The following is a 19,857-nucleotide window of genomic DNA, read 5'->3' on the forward strand; positions in this document are numbered from 1 at the left end:
ACTCCTTCTTGAAATGTAGGGACGACAGTACATTCCATCACATCCATCTAGTGTACACAGGTAGGTCCATTGTGGCGGGCGGGCGGGCGGGCGGCTTTAATGGCTGTTTGCTGTTCCCCTACTCCACTCCACTATTTGACTGTGGTGCTGCATCAATCAGTGGCTGGCTCAGGTGCAGCTCTTTAACTTACCTAAAAGGGAGGGCGGAGAGAAGACAAGGAAGGTGAATGAGCTGTTCCAATGTGAAATGCCGAAAACACAGACACACAGACGACACAAAACAAGAGGTGGCAATGTATTCATTAATTGCATTTAATCAATTAGCTCATTATCACTCATGCATTGTCCAACAGGTGTTGAAATAATGGGATTAAAAGGGGAGATCCCTTCAGAAAGACAGAAACAATGGCAAACACAAAAAACACTTTTGGAATCTGATTTTAGTCAACACATAAGGAAAGGGTGCACCGGTCCTGGAAATACTGCAATACCAGGTCAATGCGTGGAGTGGACAGAGCAAGCTCTATTTCCATCTCCCTGTTCTAAAAATCCATTTAATATATGGTCCCCAGATAGGGGACGTATCAGATATTAAACTGATAAGAACAGATACTACACTTGATCTTAGCCAAAAGGCCGAGAAGCGATAACCCGAACGGGCCGCGCGTTGCCCGAGCCTGCCCGATACTGCTGTTCAGCCCTTGCAGCGATTCAGCCTACTTCTAGGCAATTCCATGGGGCCCTGCAGGCTCACACACTCACAGCTACACGGGAGGTGAATAAAGGCCGGAGAGGAAGCCAGACAGGATTTGCTTCTTTTGCTTGCACCACAATGCAGTGCTGAAAGAGGAGGAATCTACATAAAAACGCCTTCCTGGCAACGCCCAAATGCCCTGCTGCCATGCAGATAAACACTGGCAGCGGCAGCAAGTGCATGCCCACAGCCACCCCTTGTTCCTTCACACCTTGTATCAGCTGTAATCCAGTCCAGTCCAGTGCTGCCTGCTGAGCAGCACTGACCAACACTGCCTGGGCCCAGGCTTTTATCTCTGAGGCCCCATTATGATGTCAGAAAGCTGGCTCTGGCTCCTCAGGGCTCCACTATGACACGTGCAAAGTTCCGTCTGAACTTTATATAAGACGGTGCGGCTCAGTCAGTCACTCAGTGTTGCCTGAGAGGGCAACACTGCAACAGCCGGCCGCCAGGCTGTCTTTTTTTGCACAGCTAGTTGCCTCCAGGAGGCCACAAGAGGGAGACAAGGGACTGCAAAATGGAAAATAAGCATCCACCAACTTTACAGACAACTTCTCCTTGCTCCTACAACCTCCATCCTTGCACAGTTTGTTATTCTTCTAGGTAACATAGTAACAAATCCAAATTGCTGCTCTCTTTGTAGGCAAGCAAGGCTTTGTTGCAACTGCAATTCTTACTCCTTCTTGAAATGTAGGGACGACAGTACATTCCATCACATCCATCTAGTGTACACAGGTAGGTCCATTGTGGCGGGCGGGCGGCTTTAATGGCTGTTTGCTGTTCCCCTACTCCACTCCACTATTTGACTGTGGTGCTGCATCAATCAGTGGCTGGCTCAGGTGCAGCTCTTTAACTTACCTAAAAGGGAGGGCGGAGAGAAGACAAGGAAGGTGAATGAGCTGTTCCAATGTGAAATGCCGGAAACACAGACACACAGACGACACAAAACAAGAGGTGGCAATGTATTCATTAATTGCATTTAATCAATTAGCTCATTATCACTCATGCATTGTCCAACAGGTGTTGAAATAATGGGATTAAAAGGGGAGATCCCTTCAGAAAGACAGAAACAGTGGCAAACACAAAAAACACTTTTGGAATCTGATTTTAGTCAACACATAAGGAAAGGGTGCACCGGTCCTGGAAATACTGCAATACCAGGTCAATGCGTGGAGTGGACAGAGCAAGCTCTATTTCCATCTCCCTGTTCTAAAAATCCATTTAATATATGGTCCCCAGATAGGGGACGTATCAGATATTAAACTGATAAGAACAGATACTACACTTGATCTTAGCCAAAAGGCCGAGAAGCGATAACCCGAACGGGCCGCGCGTTGCCCGAGCCTGCCCGATACTGCTGTTCAGCCCTTGCAGCGATTCAGCCTACTTCTAGGCAATTCCATGGGGCCCTGCAGGCTCACACACTCACAGCTACACGGGAGGTGAATAAAGGCCGGAGAGGAAGACAGACAGGATTTGCTTCTTTTGCTTGCACCACAATGCAGTGCTGAAAGAGGAGGAATCTACATAAAAACGCCTTCCAGACGAGGCTGGACGCAGCCTGCAGGGCTTAGGAGGGAAGCCTCCATGACAGCCCTAGGAGGGAAAGGGTTAACTTTGTAGGGAAAGTTAGAGGTTGAGGAGGGACAGGGAGGAGTTAGGGGGCCGTTACGGAGCTTCCCGCTGTTTTTCGGCAGTGAGCCGGAAGCAGCGGGAGAAGTAACTACTTACCCAGTAAGCTCCCGTTGCCCCGCTCTGTTACGTAATGTCTGAGGCTGATATGCTGGCGCGGCTGCGTGCCGCTGCTGTGCACCACGGTCCCGGTTGGTTGGAGGAGACCGTGGCTGCACTTACTATGATCCCCGACGCCGATTCGCCACGTCAGGCACGGCATATGAGGTCTGTTGAAGTGGGGGACAGGCTCCCCTCCCCCGGCCCCCTTCCTGGCAGTAATATGGCGGCGGGGGGGGAGTTTACAACACCCGCTCCTGCTCAGAGGAGGCAGAGAGCGTCGCCGGGGGCGACGGTGACTCAGGCCGGGTCTGCCCGTCGCTCCCGGCGGTTCCGACCTCCAGAACGCCTCAGCCCTGAGGTGGTCCCGCGGACACGGCGTCGCAGGGGGAGCCCTAATATGGACGCTGCAGGCCAGGCAGCTGGGAGGACCGTCCCTTCCCAGGCCCTGCGTCCTGGCAGGAATCCCAGGCCGCGACGGGGTCCGGCGGTTCTCAGGGAGTCGCAGGCCGGGCTCCCTGTCACCCCCCCCCCATCAGATGCAAGATCGGGAAGACTAGCTACGGCCGCCCCGCCTGGTGATGCTCCGGCCAGGGGGCAGGCTTCATCAGGATCGTCGAGACGGACGCCTAGACCTGCAGCGTCCTCGAGGCAACAGGTCCGTTCGGAAGTTTGGATCCCAGCGGTCGGGCGGCAGGTTGCCGGCCCATCTGCCAGCGCGTCATCATCCCCGGTTCGGAGATGTCGGTGGGATGGCCAGTCGTCGGCGAGAGAGGAGCTTGAAGACGGTGAACTGGACGTGTATCGGCGAGGGCAGGATGGTCCGGCTGACGGGAACACAGCGCCTGTGCAGCCCGGTGAGTGCATAACTCCATCTTTGTCGTATCCAGCGATTTTTATGTCGGGTGTCGGCAGGGGGGCTGCTAGCGTCGGATCGGTGGCCGGTAGTGGCGTGGGCGGGCGCGACGGCGCGGCTCTAGCGGACTTGGTGGGTTGCTTGCGGGAGCTGGTCGGGCGTCTAGATAGGGCGGCGGCGCCAGTAGTTACGGAGGTGTCCCCGGCGGTAGTTTGGGAAGGCCCCAGGGAAGTGGGGTTGTTACAGGCGCGCCCCGTAATGGCGGCTACGGAGGCGGTCGCGGTGTCGGTACAGACCGAGGCCCAAAAAGACGGCGATCGGGTGCGTATTGATGATCGTGCTCGCGGGGAGGTATATGTTTGCTTTGAAGGTCCGTTGGGGGCGCACTTAAAGCAGGAGGTGCGTGAGCGTATTTGGAAGGACGAATACGTTGAGATTTTTTCTCTTCTGCCGCTTGCTAAATTCAATTTGGATAGGAGCAAGCGGGATGAGAGCAAGAAGGACGAGGAGGAGCGTCGGCGGTATAGGCTTATCCCGCAGACGTTCGTTAATTGGTCGCAGGCGTTCGCCATCTTAGCCAGTGTAATAGGGGAAAAGGCGCCGGAAAATTGTTCGGCGTTGTTTTGTTATTTTGACGCCATTGGAGAGGCTCATCGGGTGTACGGGGGGCAGGCTTGGCTCAGATACGATGAGCAATTCCGTCAGCGTAAAGCGGTTCGGCCGGCGATTCAGTGGGACCAGAAGGATATTGCTCTCTGGTTAAGGGTCACGGCTCCGGTTAGGCAGCCCTTTCCCGGGAGCGTTGGCCAAGGGGGCCAGTCCAGTCAGGTCGGACAGGGCGGTGGGGCAAAGTTGGGATTCTGCTGGCAATTCAACGATGGCCAGTGTAAGTTCGGGGCCACGTGCAAGTTCAAGCACGTGTGTTCGGAGTGTAATGGTGCATCCCATGGGGCGGCAAAATGTATGCGGAAAAAGAGGTCAGGGAACCAGTCCTCCTCGGCTGGTCAAGGGGTTGTCACCGGTGAGGGTGGAAAGGATGGCCCCCTATCTAAATGAGTATCCGGATAGGGCTGCGGCGAAGTTGCTTTACGAAGGGTTTAGTGTGGGTTTTATTATTCCTCCGCCTCCTTATGAGGTCCCGGTTACGCGGAGGAACCTTAAATCGGCCTACTTGCATGCTGAGGTCGTGTCGAAAAAGTTGTTTAAAGAAGTTTCGTTAGGCCGCATGGCGGGGCCTTTTATTGATCCGCCAATAAAAGATTTAGTTGTGTCCCCATTGGGTATTGTTCCAAAGCGCGAGCCCCAAAAATTCCGGTTGATTCAGCACTTATCGTTTCCCAAGGGTTCGTCGGTAAATGACGGGATTGATCATGAGTTGTGCTCCGTAGTGTATACCTCATTCGATAAAGCGGTGGGGTTAGTTCGTGCTGCGGGTCCAGGCGCGCTGCTCGCAAAAACCGACATCGAGGCGGCGTTCAGGTTGTTGCCTGTTCATCCAGAAAGCCAACGGCTGTTGGGTTGTTTTTGGAATGGGGCTTTTTACGTGGATCGGTGCCTTCCGATGGGGTGTTCCCTTTCTTGCGCGTACTTCGAGGCTTTTAGTAGCTTCGTGGAGTGGGTGACGAAGGGTGTAGCCGGGGTCGATTCGTTGATACATTACTTAGACGATTTCTTGTGCGTCGGCCCGGGAGGTTTGCCGGTTTGTGGTAATCTGCTTCATGCACTGCAGAAGGTTGCGAGGGATTTTGGGATCCCTTTGGCGCCAGAAAAGACTGAGGGCCCGGTAACGACGATTTGTTTTTTGGGAATTGAGATAGATTCGGTGGCTATGGAGTGTCGTCTTCCGATGGATAAGTTGGGGGCTTTGAGTCAGGAGGTACGTCGGGCTTGCAAGTTAAAGAAAATTACGCTGCGGGAGATTCAGTCGTTGCTGGGGAAGTTGAATTTCGCCTGCCGGATTATGCCAATGGGGAGGGTGTTTGGTAGACGGTTGGCGGCGGCTACGGCGGGAGTGCGTGCGGCACATCACTTCGTACGGCTCAAGGAGGAGCATCGGGCTGATTTGCAGGTATGGGATGACTTCTTGGGCCAGTATAACGGTCGGTCGCTATGGATGGCTCCAGCGCAGGATACGAGCGATTTGAATATTTTTACGGATGCAGCTGGAGCGGGCGGTTTTGGAGCTTATGGGGGGGGTCCGTGGTGCGCGGGTCAATGGCCGGCTAGCTGGGTGTCCAGTGGACTCACGCGGAATCTGGCCCTGCTCGAGCTGTTCCCCATCGTGGTTGCGGCGACCATCTGGGGGGACAGGCTCAGGGATAAGAAGGTTCGTTTTTACTGCGACAACATGGGGGTGGTGCTGGCCATTAACAACATCACGGCGTCCTCTCCTCCGGTAATTCAGTTGTTGCGACATTTAGTGTTGGTGTGCTTGTCATTGAACGCGTGGGTGGTGGCGGTGCACGTGCCGGGGGTACGGAATTGTATCGCTGATGCTCTTTCTCGCTCGCAGTGGGCCCGGTTTCGGCAATTGGCACCGGGAGCGGAACGTCTCGGCTTGGTCTGCCCGGAACATCTTTGGGATCTGGTCTCGGTCCCGTAGAACGATTGGTGGAAAGGTCTTTGGCGCGCTCAACGTGGAGTGCTTATTCTGCTTGTTGGAGGCAGTGGGAGGAGTGGGTAAGAGAGTTAGGTGACGTCAACACGGATAGAGACAGGTTGGTGGCACTTTTGTACTGGTTAGGGGACGCCTGGGAGGCGGGGTTTTCATTGGCAAAGGTTAACCGTTTCATGTCGGCGGTGGCGTTTGGTTTCAAGTTACGGGGCTTTAGGGATGTGTCTAAGGAATTCTTAGTGGGGCAGGCTTTGAAGGGTTTGCGCCGAGGTAGGGTCGAGGCGGATCGTAGAAGGCCTGTGTCGTTTTCTCTGCTGAGCTCTTTGGGCGGATCATTGGCATCGGTCTGTCGTTCTTCGGACGAGATGAGGTTGTTTCGGTTAGCTTTTTCTTTGGCGTTCTTTGGGGCATTTAGAATCGGCGAGTTGGTTTCGCCGAGTACCAAGCAAGCTGGGGGGTTGAGACTGAGAGACGTGAGCCTTTATACAGATCGGCTGGAGGTATGGTTGCGTCGGTCGAAAACTGACCAATTAGGAAAGGGGAAGCTGATAGTGTTGTTCGCTCTCCCGGGTTCGGCTATGTGCCCCGTTGGCGTGCAGGCAGGGTTTTAAGCCACAAGTGGGGTCTCCGGAGTTGCCATTGCTATGTCACGAGGACGGGTTGTTTTTGTCTAGATTTCAATTTAGAGCTGTATTCAAAAAATGTTTGGCGGCGGTCGGTGTCGCGGCGGACGCGTACTCATCTCATTCCTTCAGGATTGGCGCAGCAACGGAAGCAGGGCGCTGGGGGTTGGATGATGAGGGGGTGCGGCGCATCGGTCGTTGGGAGTCCAACAGATTTAGGTCTTATGTCCGCCCCCATCTGTTATGAGTTTTGCTGTTTGCACTTATAAGAATGTTTTGTGTGGTGGTATTTAACTTGCTTTTCCGTTTCAGATCCGCCTCCGTGTTTGGTGTGGTTGCTGGGCCACTCTTACGTGCATTGGGGGGCTTTGAGGGCGGACGTCCGCCCGGACGGTCGCCAGTTGCGCATTCCGCGACAGGATGCGGTTTTGCATTGGCTGGGATTTAGAGGTATGTCGTGGAGTAGGGTGTTAGCAGAATTCCAGACATATGCCCGGCTTGATAGGGTCCCGGAGATCTTGGTCTTGCACGTGGGGGGGAACGATTTGGGAGTACGCCCTTTTCGTGAGTTGGTGCGGGATATTAAACACGATATGTTGTGTTTGTGGGTTTCTTATCCCAGGTTGGTAATTGTGTGGTCGGACATTGTCCCAAGAAAACATTGGCGGCTGGCTAGGTCAGTGGAAAGAGTCAATAAGGCTCGCATTAAGGTTAATCGCGCGGTGTCCCGATTTGTAGCCAAAAACGGGGGCATTTGCGTTCGGCACAGGGACTTGGAGTCAGGAGTGGGGAACTACTGGAGGAGCGATGGGGTTCATTTGACCGAGGTTGGGATTGATCTGTGGAGCTTGGCAATAGCAGAAGGAATTGAAAGGGCGGTGGTGGTGTGGCGGAACTCACAGGCTTAAGGTGGTCAAGGCCTGTTTCGCTGTGGCGGGGGGAGTCCTTGAGGCCAGTCAGTACAAAATTGGTGGGGGGGTCGCATCGGGGGTATGCGTCCCCCAAAAAAGGTACATGGTTGAAGACTTCATCGGGTGTTATCCCTTTGAAGTGGTCTTCTGGTGGAAGGTATATCACTCGAAGGCTTCATCGGGTGTTATCCCTTTGAAGTGGACTTCTAGTGGTCGGTATAGCACTTGAAGGCTTCATCGGGTGTTATCCCCTTGAAGTGGACTTCTGGTGGTTGGAGCCATCTGCAGAGGTGAGCGGTGCCTCCGAGCTGGTTTACGGCTGGAGGTAATTAGTGGTTTGCAGATGGCTAACTCGAGGTGTGTAAAAAAGGAATATCTAAAATGGCTTCAAGGACTGCCCCTGCTCGGTCTAATGTTAACGTTAAATTGTTATTTATGATTCTGACCCATGTTGGGTCATGTGAATTATTAGGAGGAATTCTCTGGTGGATTCCTAATTAGTTATCCGAATGTTTCGGATTTAATTTGTTTTAAACTGTGAAATTAATAAAACGGCTGCTGTGGCCATTTCACATCCAACCTCGGTGTCACGTGTCTTTTTCCTAAAGGTGGGGGTGAAGGGATTGGTAGGGATAAGGGAAGGTGCACTAACACACGACTCTACTTAGGCAGGTCAAGACGAGGCTGGACGCAGCCTGCAGGGCTTAGGATGGAAGCCTCCATGACAGCCCTAGGAGGGAAAGGGTTAACTTTGTAGGGAAAGTTAGAGGTGGAGGAGGGACAGGGAGGAGTTAGGGGGCCGTTACGGAGCTTCCCGCTGTTTTTCGGCAGTGAGCCGGAAGCAGCGGGAGAAGTAACTACTTACCCAGTAAGCTCCCACCCTCCCGCCCATTTGGTGTTATCTCTTGTGGTCTTTATTAAGTCTGTTTATGAGTGTGGCAATTTTATTGTGTGCTTATTTAACATGTTTTTTTTTTCTTTTCATTCGGAGTAGGTCCTGGTGTCATGGCAGCTGGCGGGGGGAGTCCTTGAGGCCAGTCAGTACAAAATTGGTGGGGGGGTCGCATCGGGGGTATGCGTCCCCCAAAAAAGGTACATGGTTGAAGACTTCATCGGGTGTTATCCCTTTGAAGTGGTCTTCTGGTGGAAGGTATATCACTCGAAGGCTTCATCGGGTGTTATCCCTTTGAAGTGGACTTCTAGTGGTCGGTATAGCACTTGAAGGCTTCATCGGGTGTTATCCCCTTGAAGTGGACTTCTGGTGGTTGGAGCCATCTGCAGAGGTGAGCGGTGCCTCCGAGCTGGTTTACGGCTGGAGGTAATTAGTGGTTTGCAGATGGCTAACTCGAGGTGTGTAAAAAAGGAATATCTAAAATGGCTTCAAGGACTGCCCCTGCTCGGTCTAATGTTAACGTTAAATTGTTATTTATGATTCTGACCCATGTTGGGTCATGTGAATTATTAGGAGGAATTCTCTGGTGGATTCCTAATTAGTTATCCGAATGTTTCGGATTTAATTTGTTTTAAACTGTGAAATTAATAAAACGGCTGCTGTGGCCATTTCACATCCAACCTCGGTGTCACGTGTCTTTTTCCTAAAGGTGGGGGTGAAGGGATTGGTAGGGATAAGGGAAGGTGCACTAACACACGACTCTACTTAGGCAGGTCATGGCAACGCCCAAATGCCCTGCTGCCATGCAGATAAACACTGGCAGCGGCAGCAAGTGCATGCCCACAGCCACCCCTTGTTCCTTCACACCTTGTATCAGCTGTAATCCAGTCCAGTCCAGTGCTGCCTGCTGAGCAGCACTGACCAACACTGCCTGGGCCCAGGCTTTTATCTCTGAGGCCCCATTATGATGTCAGAAAGCTGGCTCTGGCTCCTCAGGGCTCCACTATGACACGTGCAAAGTTCCGTCTGAACTTTATATAAGACGGTGCGGCTCAGTCAGTCACTCAGTGTTGCCTGAGAGGGCAACACTGCAACAGCCGGCCGCCAGGCTGTCTTTTTTTGCACAGCTAGTTGCCTCCAGGAGGCCACAAGAGGGAGACAAGGGACTGCAAAATGGAAAATAAGCATCCACCAACTTTACAGACAACTTCTCCTTGCTCCTACAACCTCCATCCTTGCACAGTTTGTTATTCTTCTAGGTAACATAGTAACAAATCCAAATTGCTGCTCTCTTTGTAGGCAAGCAAGGCTTTGTTGCAACTGCAATTCTTACTCCTTCTTGAAATGTAGGGACGACAGTACATTCCATCACATCCATCTAGTGTACACAGGTAGGTTCATTGTGGCGGGCGGGCGGGCGGGCGGCTTTAATGGCTGTTTGCTGTTCCCCTACTCCACTCCACTATTTGACTGTGGTGCTGCATCAATCAGTGGCTGGCTCAGGTGCAGCTCTTTAACTTACCTAAAAGGGAGGGCGGAGAGAAGACAAGGAAGGTGAATGAGCTGTTCCAATGTGAAATGCCGGAAACACAGACACACAGACGACACAAAACAAGAGGTGGCAATGTATTCATTAATTGCATTTAATCAATTAGCTCATTATCACTCATGCATTGTCCAACAGGTGTTGAAATAATGGGATTAAAAGGGGAGATCCCTTCAGAAAGACAGAAACAATGGCAAACACAAAAAACACTTTTGGAATCTGATTTTAGTCAACACATAAGGAAAGGGTTAACCGGTCCTGGAAATACTGCAATACCAGGTCAATGCGTGGAGTGGACAGAGCAAGCTCTATTTCCATCTCCCTGTTCTAAAAATCCATTTAATATATGGTCCCCAGATAGGGGACGTATCAGATATTAAACTGATAAGAACAGATACTACACTTGATCTTAGCCAAAAGGCCGAGAAGCGATAACCCGAACGGGCCGCGCGTTGCCCGAGCCTGCCCGATACTGCTGTTCAGCCCTTGCAGCGATTCAGCCTACTTCTAGGCAATTCCATGGGGCCCTGCAGGCTCACACACTCACAGCTACACGGGAGGTGAATAAAGGCCGGAGAGGAAGCCAGACAGGATTTGCTTCTTTTGCTTGCACCACAATGCAGTGCTGAAAGAGGAGGAATCTACATAAAAACGCCTTCCTGGCAACGCCCAAATGCCCTGCTGCCATGCAGATAAACACTGGCAGCGGCAGCAAGTGCATGCCCACAGCCACCCCTTGTTCCTTCACACCTTGTATCAGCTGTAATCCAGTCCAGTCCAGTGCTGCCTGCTGAGCAGCACTGACCAACACTGCCTGGGCCCAGGCTTTTATCTCTGAGGCCCCATTATGATGTCAGAAAGCTGGCTCTGGCTCCTCAGGGCTCCACTATGACACGTGCAAAGTTCCGTCTGAACTTTATATAAGACGGTGCGGCTCAGTCAGTCACTCAGTGTTGCCTGAGAGGGCAACACTGCAACAGCCGGCCGCCAGGCTGTCTTTTTTTGCACAGCTAGTTGCCTCCAGGAGGCCACAAGAGGGAGACAAGGGACTGCAAAATGGAAAATAAGCATCCACCAACTTTACAGACAACTTCTCCTTGCTCCTACAACCTCCATCCTTGCACAGTTTGTTATTCTTCTAGGTAACATAGTAACAAATCCAAATTGCTGCTCTCTTTGTAGGCAAGCAAGGCTTTGTTGCAACTGCAATTCTTACTCCTTCTTGAAATGTAGGGACGACAGTACATTCCATCACATCCATCTAGTGTACACAGGTAGGTCCATTGTGGCGGGCGGGCGGCTTTAATGGCTGTTTGCTGTTCCCCTACTCCACTCCACTATTTGACTGTGGTGCTGCATCAATCAGTGGCTGGCTCAGGTGCAGCTCTTTAACTTACCTAAAAGGGAGGGCGGAGAGAAGACAAGGAAGGTGAATGAGCTGTTCCAATGTGAAATGCCGGAAACACAGACACACAGACGACACAAAACAAGAGGTGGCAATGTATTCATTAATTGCATTTAATCAATTAGCTCATTATCACTCATGCATTGTCCAACAGGTGTTGAAATAATGGGATTAAAAGGGGAGATCCCTTCAGAAAGACAGAAACAATGGCAAACACAAAAAACACTTTTGGAATCTGATTTTAGTCAACACATAAGGAAAGGGTGCACCGGTCCTGGAAATACTGCAATACCAGGTCAATGCGTGGAGTGGACAGAGCAAGCTCTATTTCCATCTCCCTGTTCTAAAAATCCATTTAATATATGGTCCCCAGATAGGGGACGTATCAGATATTAAACTGATAAGAACAGATACTACACTTGATCTTAGCCAAAAGGCCGAGAAGCGATAAACCGAACGGGCCGCGCGTTGCCCGAGCCTGCCCGATACTGCTGTTCAGCCCTTGCAGCGATTCAGCCTACTTCTAGGCAATTCCATGGGGCCCTGCAGGCTCACACACTCACAGCTACACGGGAGGTGAATAAAGGCCGGAGAGGAAGCCAGACAGGATTTGCTTCTTTTGCTTGCACCACAATGCAGTGCTGAAAGAGGAGGAATCTACATAAAAACGCCTTCCTGGCAACGCCCAAATGCCCTGCTGCCATGCAGATAAACACTGGCAGCGGCAGCAAGTGCATGCCCACAGCCACCCCTTGTTCCTTCACACCTTGTATCAGCTGTAATCCAGTCCAGTCCAGTGCTGCCTGCTGAGCAGCACTGACCAACACTGCCTGGGCCCAGGCTTTTATCTCTGAGGCCCCATTATGATGTCAGAAAGCTGGCTCTGGCTCCTCAGGGCTCCACTATGACACGTGCAAAGTTCCGTCTGAACTTTATATAAGACGGTGCGGTTCAGTCAGTCACTCAGTGTTGCCTGAGAGGGCAACACTGCAACAGCCGGCCGCCAGGCTGTCTTTTTTTGCACAGCTAGTTGCCTCCAGGAGGCCACAAGAGGGAGACAAGGGACTGCAAAATGGAAAATAAGCATCCACCAACTTTACAGACAACTTCTCCTTGCTCCTACAACCTCCATCCTTGCACAGTTTGTTATTCTTCTAGGTAACATAGTAACAAATCCAAATTGCTGCTCTCTTTGTAGGCAAGCAAGGCTTTGTTGCAACTGCAATTCTTACTCCTTCTTGAAATGTAGGGACGACAGTACATTCCATCACATCCATCTAATGTACACAGGTAGGTCCATTGTGGCGGGCGGGTGGCTTTAATGGCTGTTTGCTGTTCCCCTACTCCACTCCACTATTTGACTGTGGTGCTGCATCAATCAGTGGCTGGCTCAGGTGCAGCTCTTTAACTTACCTAAAAGGGAGGGCGGAGAGAAGACAAGGAAGGTGAATGAGCTGTTCCAATGTGAAATGCCGGAAACACAGACACACAGACGACACAAAACAAGAGGTGGCAATGTATTCATTAATTGCATTTAATCAATTAGCTCATTATCACTCATGCATTGTCCAACAGGTGTTGAAATAATGGGATTAAAAGGGGAGATCCCTTCAGAAAGACAGAAACAATGGCAAACACAAAAAACACTTTTGGAATCTGATTTTAGTCAACACATAAGGAAAGGGTTAACCGGTCCTGGAAATACTGCAATACCAGGTCAATGCGTGGAGTGGACAGAGCAAGCTCTATTTCCATCTCCCTGTTCTAAAAATCCATTTAATATATGGTCCCCAGATAGGGGACGTATCAGATATTAAACTGATAAGAACAGATACTACACTTGATCTTAGCCAAAAGGCCGAGAAGCGATAACCCGAACGGGCCGCGCGTTGCCCGAGCCTGCCCGATACTGCTGTTCAGCCCTTGCAGCGATTCAGCCTACTTCTAGGCAATTCCATGGGGCCCTGCAGGCTCACACACTCACAGCTACACGGGAGGTGAATAAAGGCCGGAGAGGATGCCAGACAGGATTTGCTTCTTTTGCTTGCACCACAATGCAGTGCTGAAAGAGGAGGAATCTACATAAAAACGCCTTCCTGGCAACGCCCAAATGCCCTGCTGCCATGCAGATAAACACTGGCAGCGGCAGCAAGTGCATGCCCACAGCCACCCCTTGTTCCTTCACACCTTGTATCAGCTGTAATCCAGTCCAGTCCAGTGCTGCCTGCTGAGCAGCACTGACCAACACTGCCTGGGCCCAGGCTTTTATCTCTGAGGCCCCATTATGATGTCAGAAAGCTGGCTCTGGCTCCTCAGGGCTCCACTATGACACGTGCAAAGTTCCGTCTGAACTTTATATAAGACGGTGCGGCTCAGTCAGTCACTCAGTGTTGCCTGAGAGGGCAACACTGCAACAGCCGGCCGCCAGGCTGTCTTTTTTTGCACAGCTAGTTGCCTCCAGGAGGCCACAAGAGGGAGACAAGGGACTGCAAAATGGAAAATAAGCATCCACCAACTTTACAGACAACTTCTCCTTGCTCCTACAACCTCCATCCTTGCACAGTTTGTTATTCTTCTAGGTAACATAGTAACAAATCCAAATTGCTGCTCTCTTTGTAGGCAAGCAAGGCTTTGTTGCAACTGCAATTCTTACTCCTTCTTGAAATGTAGGGACGACAGTACATTCCATCACATCCATCTAGTGTACACAGGTAGGTCCATTGTGGCGGGCGGGCGGCTTTAATGGCTGTTTGCTGTTCCCCTACTCCACTCCACTATTTGACTGTGGTGCTGCATCAATCAGTGGCTGGCTCAGGTGCAGCTCTTTAACTTACCTAAAAGGGAGGGCGGAGAGAAGACAAGGAAGGTGAATGAGCTGTTCCAATGTGAAATGCCGGAAACACAGACACACAGACGACACAAAACAAGAGGTGGCAATGTATTCATTAATTGCATTTAATCAATTAGCTCATTATCACTCATGCATTGTCCAACAGGTGTTGAAATAATGGGATTAAAAGGGGAGATCCCTTCAGAAAGACAGAAACAATGGCAAACACAAAAAACACTTTTGGAATCTGATTTTAGTCAACACATAAGGAAAGGGTGCACCGGTCCTGGAAATACTGCAATACCAGGTCAATGCGTGGAGTGGACAGAGCAAGCTCTATTTCCATCTCCCTGTTCTAAAAATCCATTTAATATATGGTCCCCAGATAGGGGACGTATCAGATATTAAACTGATAAGAACAGATACTACACTTGATCTTAGCCAAAAGGCCGAGAAGCGATAACCCGAACGGGCCGCGCGTTGCCCGAGCCTGCCCGATACTGCTGTTCAGCCCTTGCAGCGATTCAGCCTACTTCTAGGCAATTCCATGGGGCCCTGCAGGCTCACACACTCACAGCTACACGGGAGGTGAATAAAGGCCGGAGAGGAAGCCAGACAGGATTTGCTTCTTTTGCTTGCACCACAATGCAGTGCTGAAAGAGGAGGAATCTACATAAAAACGCCTTCCTGGCAACGCCCAAATGCCCTGCTGCCATGCAGATAAACACTGGCAGCGGCAGCAAGTGCATGCCCACAGCCACCCCTTGTTCCTTTACACCTTGTATCAGCTGTAATCCAGTCCAGTCCAGTGCTGCCTGCTGAGCAGCACTGACCAACACTGCCTGGGCCCAGGCTTTTATCTCTGAGGCCCCATTATGATGTCAGAAAGCTGGCTCTGGCTCCTCAGGGCTCCACTATGACACGTGCAAAGTTCCGTCTGAACTTTATATAAGACGGTGCGGCTCAGTCAGTCACTCAGTGTTGCCTGAGAGGGCAACACTGCAACAGCCGGCCGCCAGGCTGTCTTTTTTTGCACAGCTAGTTGCCTCCAGGAGGCCACAAGAGGGAGACAAGGGACTGCAAAATGGAAAATAAGCATCCACCAACTTTACAGACAACTTCTCCTTGCTCCTACAACCTCCATCCTTGCACAGTTTGTTATTCTTCTAGGTAACATAGTAACAAATCCAAATTGCTGCTCTCTTTGTAGGCTAGCAAGGCTTTGTTGCAACTGCAATTCTTACTCCTTCTTGAAATGTAGGGACGACAGTACATTCCATCACATCCATCTAGTGTACACAGGTAGGTCCATTGTGGCGGGCGGGCGGGCGGCTTTAATGGCTGTTTGCTGTTCCCCTACTCCACTCCACTATTTGACTGTGGTGCTGCATCAATCAGTGGCTGGCTCAGGTGCAGCTCTTTAACTTACCTAAAAGGGAGGGCGGAGAGAAGACAAGGAAGGTGAATGAGCTGTTCCAATGTGAAATGCCGGAAACACAGACACACAGACGACACAAAACAAGAGGTGGCAATGTATTCAATAATTGCATTTAATCAATTAGCTCATTATCACTCATGCATTGTCCAACAGGTGTTGAAATAATGGGATTAAAAGGGGAGATCCCTTCAGAAAGACAGAAACAATGGCAAACACAAAAAACACTTTTGGAATCTGATTTTAGTCAACACATAAGGAAAGGGTGCACCGGTCCTGGAAATACTGCAATACCAGGTCAATGCGTGGAGTGGACAGAGCAAGCTCTATTTCCATCTCCCTGTTCTAAAAATCCATTTAATATATGGTCCCCAGATAGGGGACGTATCAGATATTAAACTGATAAGAACAGATACTACACTTGATCTTAGCCAAAAGGCCGAGAAGCGATAACCCGAACGGGCCGCGCGTTGCCCGAGCCTGCCCGATACTGCTGTTCAGCCCTTGCAGCGATTCAGCCTACTTCTAGGCAATTCCATGGGGCCCTGCAGGCTCACACACTCACAGCTACACGGGAGGTGAATAAAGGCCGGAGAGGAAGCCAGACAGGATTTGCTTCTTTTGCTTGCACCACAATGCAGTGCTGAAAGAGGAGGAATCTACATAAAAACGCCTTCCTGGCAACGCCCAAATGCCCTGCTGCCATGCAGATAAACACTGGCAGCGGCAGCAAGTGCATGCCCACAGCCACCCCTTGTTCCTTTACACCTTGTATCAGCTGTAATCCAGTCCAGTCCAGTGCTGCCTGCTGAGCAGCACTGACCAACACTGCCTGGGCCCAGGCTTTTATCTCTGAGGCCCCATTATGATGTCAGAAAGCTGGCTCTGGCTCCTCAGGGCTCCACTATGACACGTGCAAAGTTCCGTCTGAACTTTATATAAGACGGTGCGGCTCAGTCAGTCACTCAGTGTTGCCTGAGAGGGCAACACTGCAACAGCCGGCCGCCAGGCTGTCTTTTTTTGCACAGCTAGTTGCCTCCAGGAGGCCACAAGAGGGAGACAAGGGACTGCAAAATGGAAAATAAGCATCCACCAACTTTACAGACAACTTCTCCTTGCTCCTACAACCTCCATCCTTGCACAGTTTGTTATTCTTCTAGGTAACATAGTAACAAATCCAAATTGCTGCTCTCTTTGTAGGCTAGCAAGGCTTTGTTGCAACTGCAATTCTTACTCCTTCTTGAAATGTAGGGACGACAGTACATTCCATCACATCCATCTAGTGTACACAGGTAGGTCCATTGTGGCGGGCGGGCGGGCGGCTTTAATGGCTGTTTGCTGTTCCCCTACTCCACTCCACTATTTGACTGTGGTGCTGCATCAATCAGTGGCTGGCTCAGGTGCAGCTCTTTAACTTACCTAAAAGGGAGGGCGGAGAGAAGACAAGGAAGGTGAATGAGCTGTTCCAATGTGAAATGCCGGAAACACAGACACACAGACGACACAAAACAAGAGGTGGCAATGTATTCATTAATTGCATTTAATCAATTAGCTCATTATCACTCATGCATTGTCCAACAGGTGTTGAAATAATGGGATTAAAAGGGGAGATCCCTTCAGAAAGACAGAAACAATGGCAAACACAAGAAACACTTTTGGAATCTGATTTTAGTCAACACATAAGGAAAGGGTGCACCGGTCCTGGAAATACTGCAATACCAGGTCAATGCGTGGAGTGGACAGAGCAAGCTCTATTTCCATCTCCCTGTTCTAAAAATCCATTTAATATATGGTCCCCAGATAGGGGACGTATCAGATATTAAACTGATAAGAACAGATACTACACTTGATCTTAGCCAAAAGGCCGAGAAGCGATAACCCGAACGGGCCGCGCGTTGCCCGAGCCTGCCCGATACTGCTGTTCAGCCCTTGCAGCGATTCAGCCTACTTCTAGGCAATTCCATGGGGCCCTGCAGGCTCACACACTCACAGCTACACGGGAGGTGAATAAAGGCCAGAGAGGAAGCCAGACAGGATTTGCTTCTTTTGCTTGCACCACAATGCAGTGCTGAAAGAGGAGGAATCTACATAAAAACGCCTTCCTGGCAACGCCCAAATGCCCTGCTGCCATGCAGATAAACACTGGCAGCGGCAGCAAGTGCATGCCCACAGCCACCCCTTGTTCCTTCACACCTTGTATCAGCTGTAATAAAGTCCAGTCCAGTGCTGCCTGCTGAGCAGCACTGACCAACACTGCCTGGGCCCAGGCTTTTATCTCTGAGGCCCCATTATGATGTCAGAAAGCTGGCTCTGGCTCCTCAGGGCTCCACTATGACACGTGCAAAGTTCCGTCTGAACTTTATATAAGACGGTGCGGCTCAGTCAGTCACTCAGTGTTGCCTGAGAGGGCAACACTGCAACAGCCGGCCGCCAGGCTGTCTTTTTTTGCACAGCTAGTTGCCTCCAGGAGGCCACAAGAGGGAGACAAGGGACTGCAAAATGGAAAATAAGCATCCACCAACTTTACAGACAACTTCTCCTTGCTCCTACAACCTCCATCCTTGCACAGTTTGTTATTCTTCTAGGTAACATAGTAACAAATCCAAATTGCTGCTCTCTTTGTAGGCAAGCAAGGCTTTGTTGCAACTGCAATTCTTACTCCTTCTTGAAATGTAGGGACGACAGTACATTCCATCACATCCATCTAGTGTACACAGGTAGGTCCATTGTGGCGGGCGGGCGGGCGGGCGGCTTTAATGGCTGTTTGCTGTTCCCCTACTCCACTCCACTATTTGACTGTGGTGCTGCATCAATCAGTGGCTGGCTCAGGTGCAGCTCTTTAACTTACCTAAAAGGGAGGGCGGAGAGAAGACAAGGAAGGTGAATGAGCTGTTCCAATGTGAAATGCCGGAAACACAGACACACAGACGACACAAAACAAGAGGTGGCAATGTATTCATTAATTGCATTTAATCAATTAGCTCATTATCACTCATGCATTGTCCAACAGGTGTTGAAATAATGGGATTAAAAGGGGAGATCCCTTCAGAAAGACAGAAACAATGGCAAACACAAAAAACACTTTTGGAATCTGATTTTAGTCAACACATAAGGAAAGGGTGCACCGGTCCTGGAAATACTGCAATACCAGGTCAATGCGTGGAGTGGACAGAGCAAGCTCTATTTCCATCTCCCTGTTCTAAAAATCCATTTAATATATGGTCCCCAGATAGGGGACGTATCAGATATTGAACTGATAAGAACAGATTTTTTTTTAAGTTGACTACCCCAACTTTGGGGGTAACCGTTTATTTAAAATTTTTCAGGTTTTACAATAAATTAACATTTTTCAACATTTTTACAGGGATTCAAATTTTACAACAATGGTTAAAAAATAAATACAAATTGTCAGATTAAAATCATACAATTTATAAAAGGGCACTTGGTGGCATCATATTATAGAATTCCATTCGCTAAAAAACCATTTTCTACTTAAAACAGGAGAGAATTTTTTGTCTAAAAGATAATACTTGTGCATTTCATAAAAACAAATTCCTAAAATATCATTCACAGATAAAATTTCATGTTTGAATAAAAGAATATTCCTGGCCGCCCACAGAGCTGCTTTAACGCAGTTAGTAATCTTCCATGCCATAATTTTCTGAGTCCTTGTTGGGCACTCCAGACATCCGTAAAAAACGCCTTCACTTGTAATTCTCTTTATTCCGGTTATCTTCTTCATCAAGGGGAGGATTTTTGTCCATATAAGTTGTGAAAAATAACATTGCCAAAAGAGATGTAAGACTGTCTCGTCATCGCGGCATCCTCCCCTTGGACACGCAGCCGAGTTGGTCAGTCCCCTTCGATGCTGGAATGCCCGGCATGGAAGACACTCGTGGGCGCAGCTCCAGGCCAGATCCTTCTGTGAATTAAAAATGAATTTAGCATTAACCATGCTCCAGATAATTTTGCATTTGTTTTCATTAAAATTGCTAATGGGGGCTATTAAAACATTTTCTTTTATTTCCTTTAAAACATATTTACTATTTTTTACATCTTCTATTCTTTTATCTTTTAGGTTAAAAAGGTTCACTATTTTTTCTAAAATCTTATACTGGTCTGGCAGGTTAAAAGCATATGGCGAGCTTAAAACCGTAGAGAACCATCCGTACCAGGCGCTGAGACGAATGCCGCCAAGATCGAGCGTCTAGGACTTACGGTTAAGGAATTAGCCTCAGAAACATGGTTCTGAACATGCTG

At 49.9% G+C, this 19,857-nt stretch overlaps 8 non-coding genes and 1 pseudogene across 8 annotated transcripts; all 9 read right to left on the reverse strand.

Moving 5' to 3' along the window:
• Positions 1-457: 457 nt before the first annotated feature.
• LOC142707505 (U2 spliceosomal RNA) lies at positions 458-648 on the reverse strand. The gene has a single exon (XR_012868477.1). It is a non-coding gene; the product is annotated as a U2 spliceosomal RNA (small nuclear RNA).
• A 1,230-nt stretch (positions 649-1,878) lies between these two features.
• LOC142707511 (U2 spliceosomal RNA) lies at positions 1,879-2,069 on the reverse strand. Its single transcript, XR_012868481.1, has one exon. It is a non-coding gene; the product is annotated as a U2 spliceosomal RNA (small nuclear RNA).
• Positions 2,070-10,169: 8,100 nt separating this feature from the next.
• On the reverse strand, positions 10,170-10,360 carry LOC142707507 (U2 spliceosomal RNA). The gene has a single exon (XR_012868479.1). It is a non-coding gene; the product is annotated as a U2 spliceosomal RNA (small nuclear RNA).
• Positions 10,361-11,590: 1,230 nt separating this feature from the next.
• LOC142707512 (U2 spliceosomal RNA) lies at positions 11,591-11,781 on the reverse strand. The gene has a single exon (XR_012868482.1). It is a non-coding gene; the product is annotated as a U2 spliceosomal RNA (small nuclear RNA).
• Positions 11,782-13,011: 1,230 nt separating this feature from the next.
• Positions 13,012-13,202, reverse strand: LOC142707509 (U2 spliceosomal RNA). Its single transcript, XR_012868480.1, has one exon. It is a non-coding gene; the product is annotated as a U2 spliceosomal RNA (small nuclear RNA).
• Positions 13,203-14,432: 1,230 nt separating this feature from the next.
• On the reverse strand, positions 14,433-14,623 carry LOC142707513 (U2 spliceosomal RNA). The gene has a single exon (XR_012868483.1). It is a non-coding gene; the product is annotated as a U2 spliceosomal RNA (small nuclear RNA).
• Positions 14,624-15,857: 1,234 nt separating this feature from the next.
• LOC142707514 (U2 spliceosomal RNA) lies at positions 15,858-16,048 on the reverse strand. The gene has a single exon (XR_012868484.1). It is a non-coding gene; the product is annotated as a U2 spliceosomal RNA (small nuclear RNA).
• A 1,234-nt stretch (positions 16,049-17,282) lies between these two features.
• Positions 17,283-17,473, reverse strand: LOC142707506 (U2 spliceosomal RNA). Its single transcript, XR_012868478.1, has one exon. It is a non-coding gene; the product is annotated as a U2 spliceosomal RNA (small nuclear RNA).
• Positions 17,474-18,711: 1,238 nt separating this feature from the next.
• LOC142707510 (U2 spliceosomal RNA) lies at positions 18,712-18,880 on the reverse strand (annotated as a pseudogene).
• Positions 18,881-19,857: the final 977 nt, after the last annotated feature.

The sequence above is a fragment of the Rhinoderma darwinii genome, unplaced genomic scaffold (genome assembly GCF_050947455.1).
Source record: "Rhinoderma darwinii isolate aRhiDar2 unplaced genomic scaffold, aRhiDar2.hap1 Scaffold_3458, whole genome shotgun sequence".
NCBI classification, from domain to species: Eukaryota; Metazoa; Chordata; class Amphibia; order Anura; family Rhinodermatidae; genus Rhinoderma; species Rhinoderma darwinii.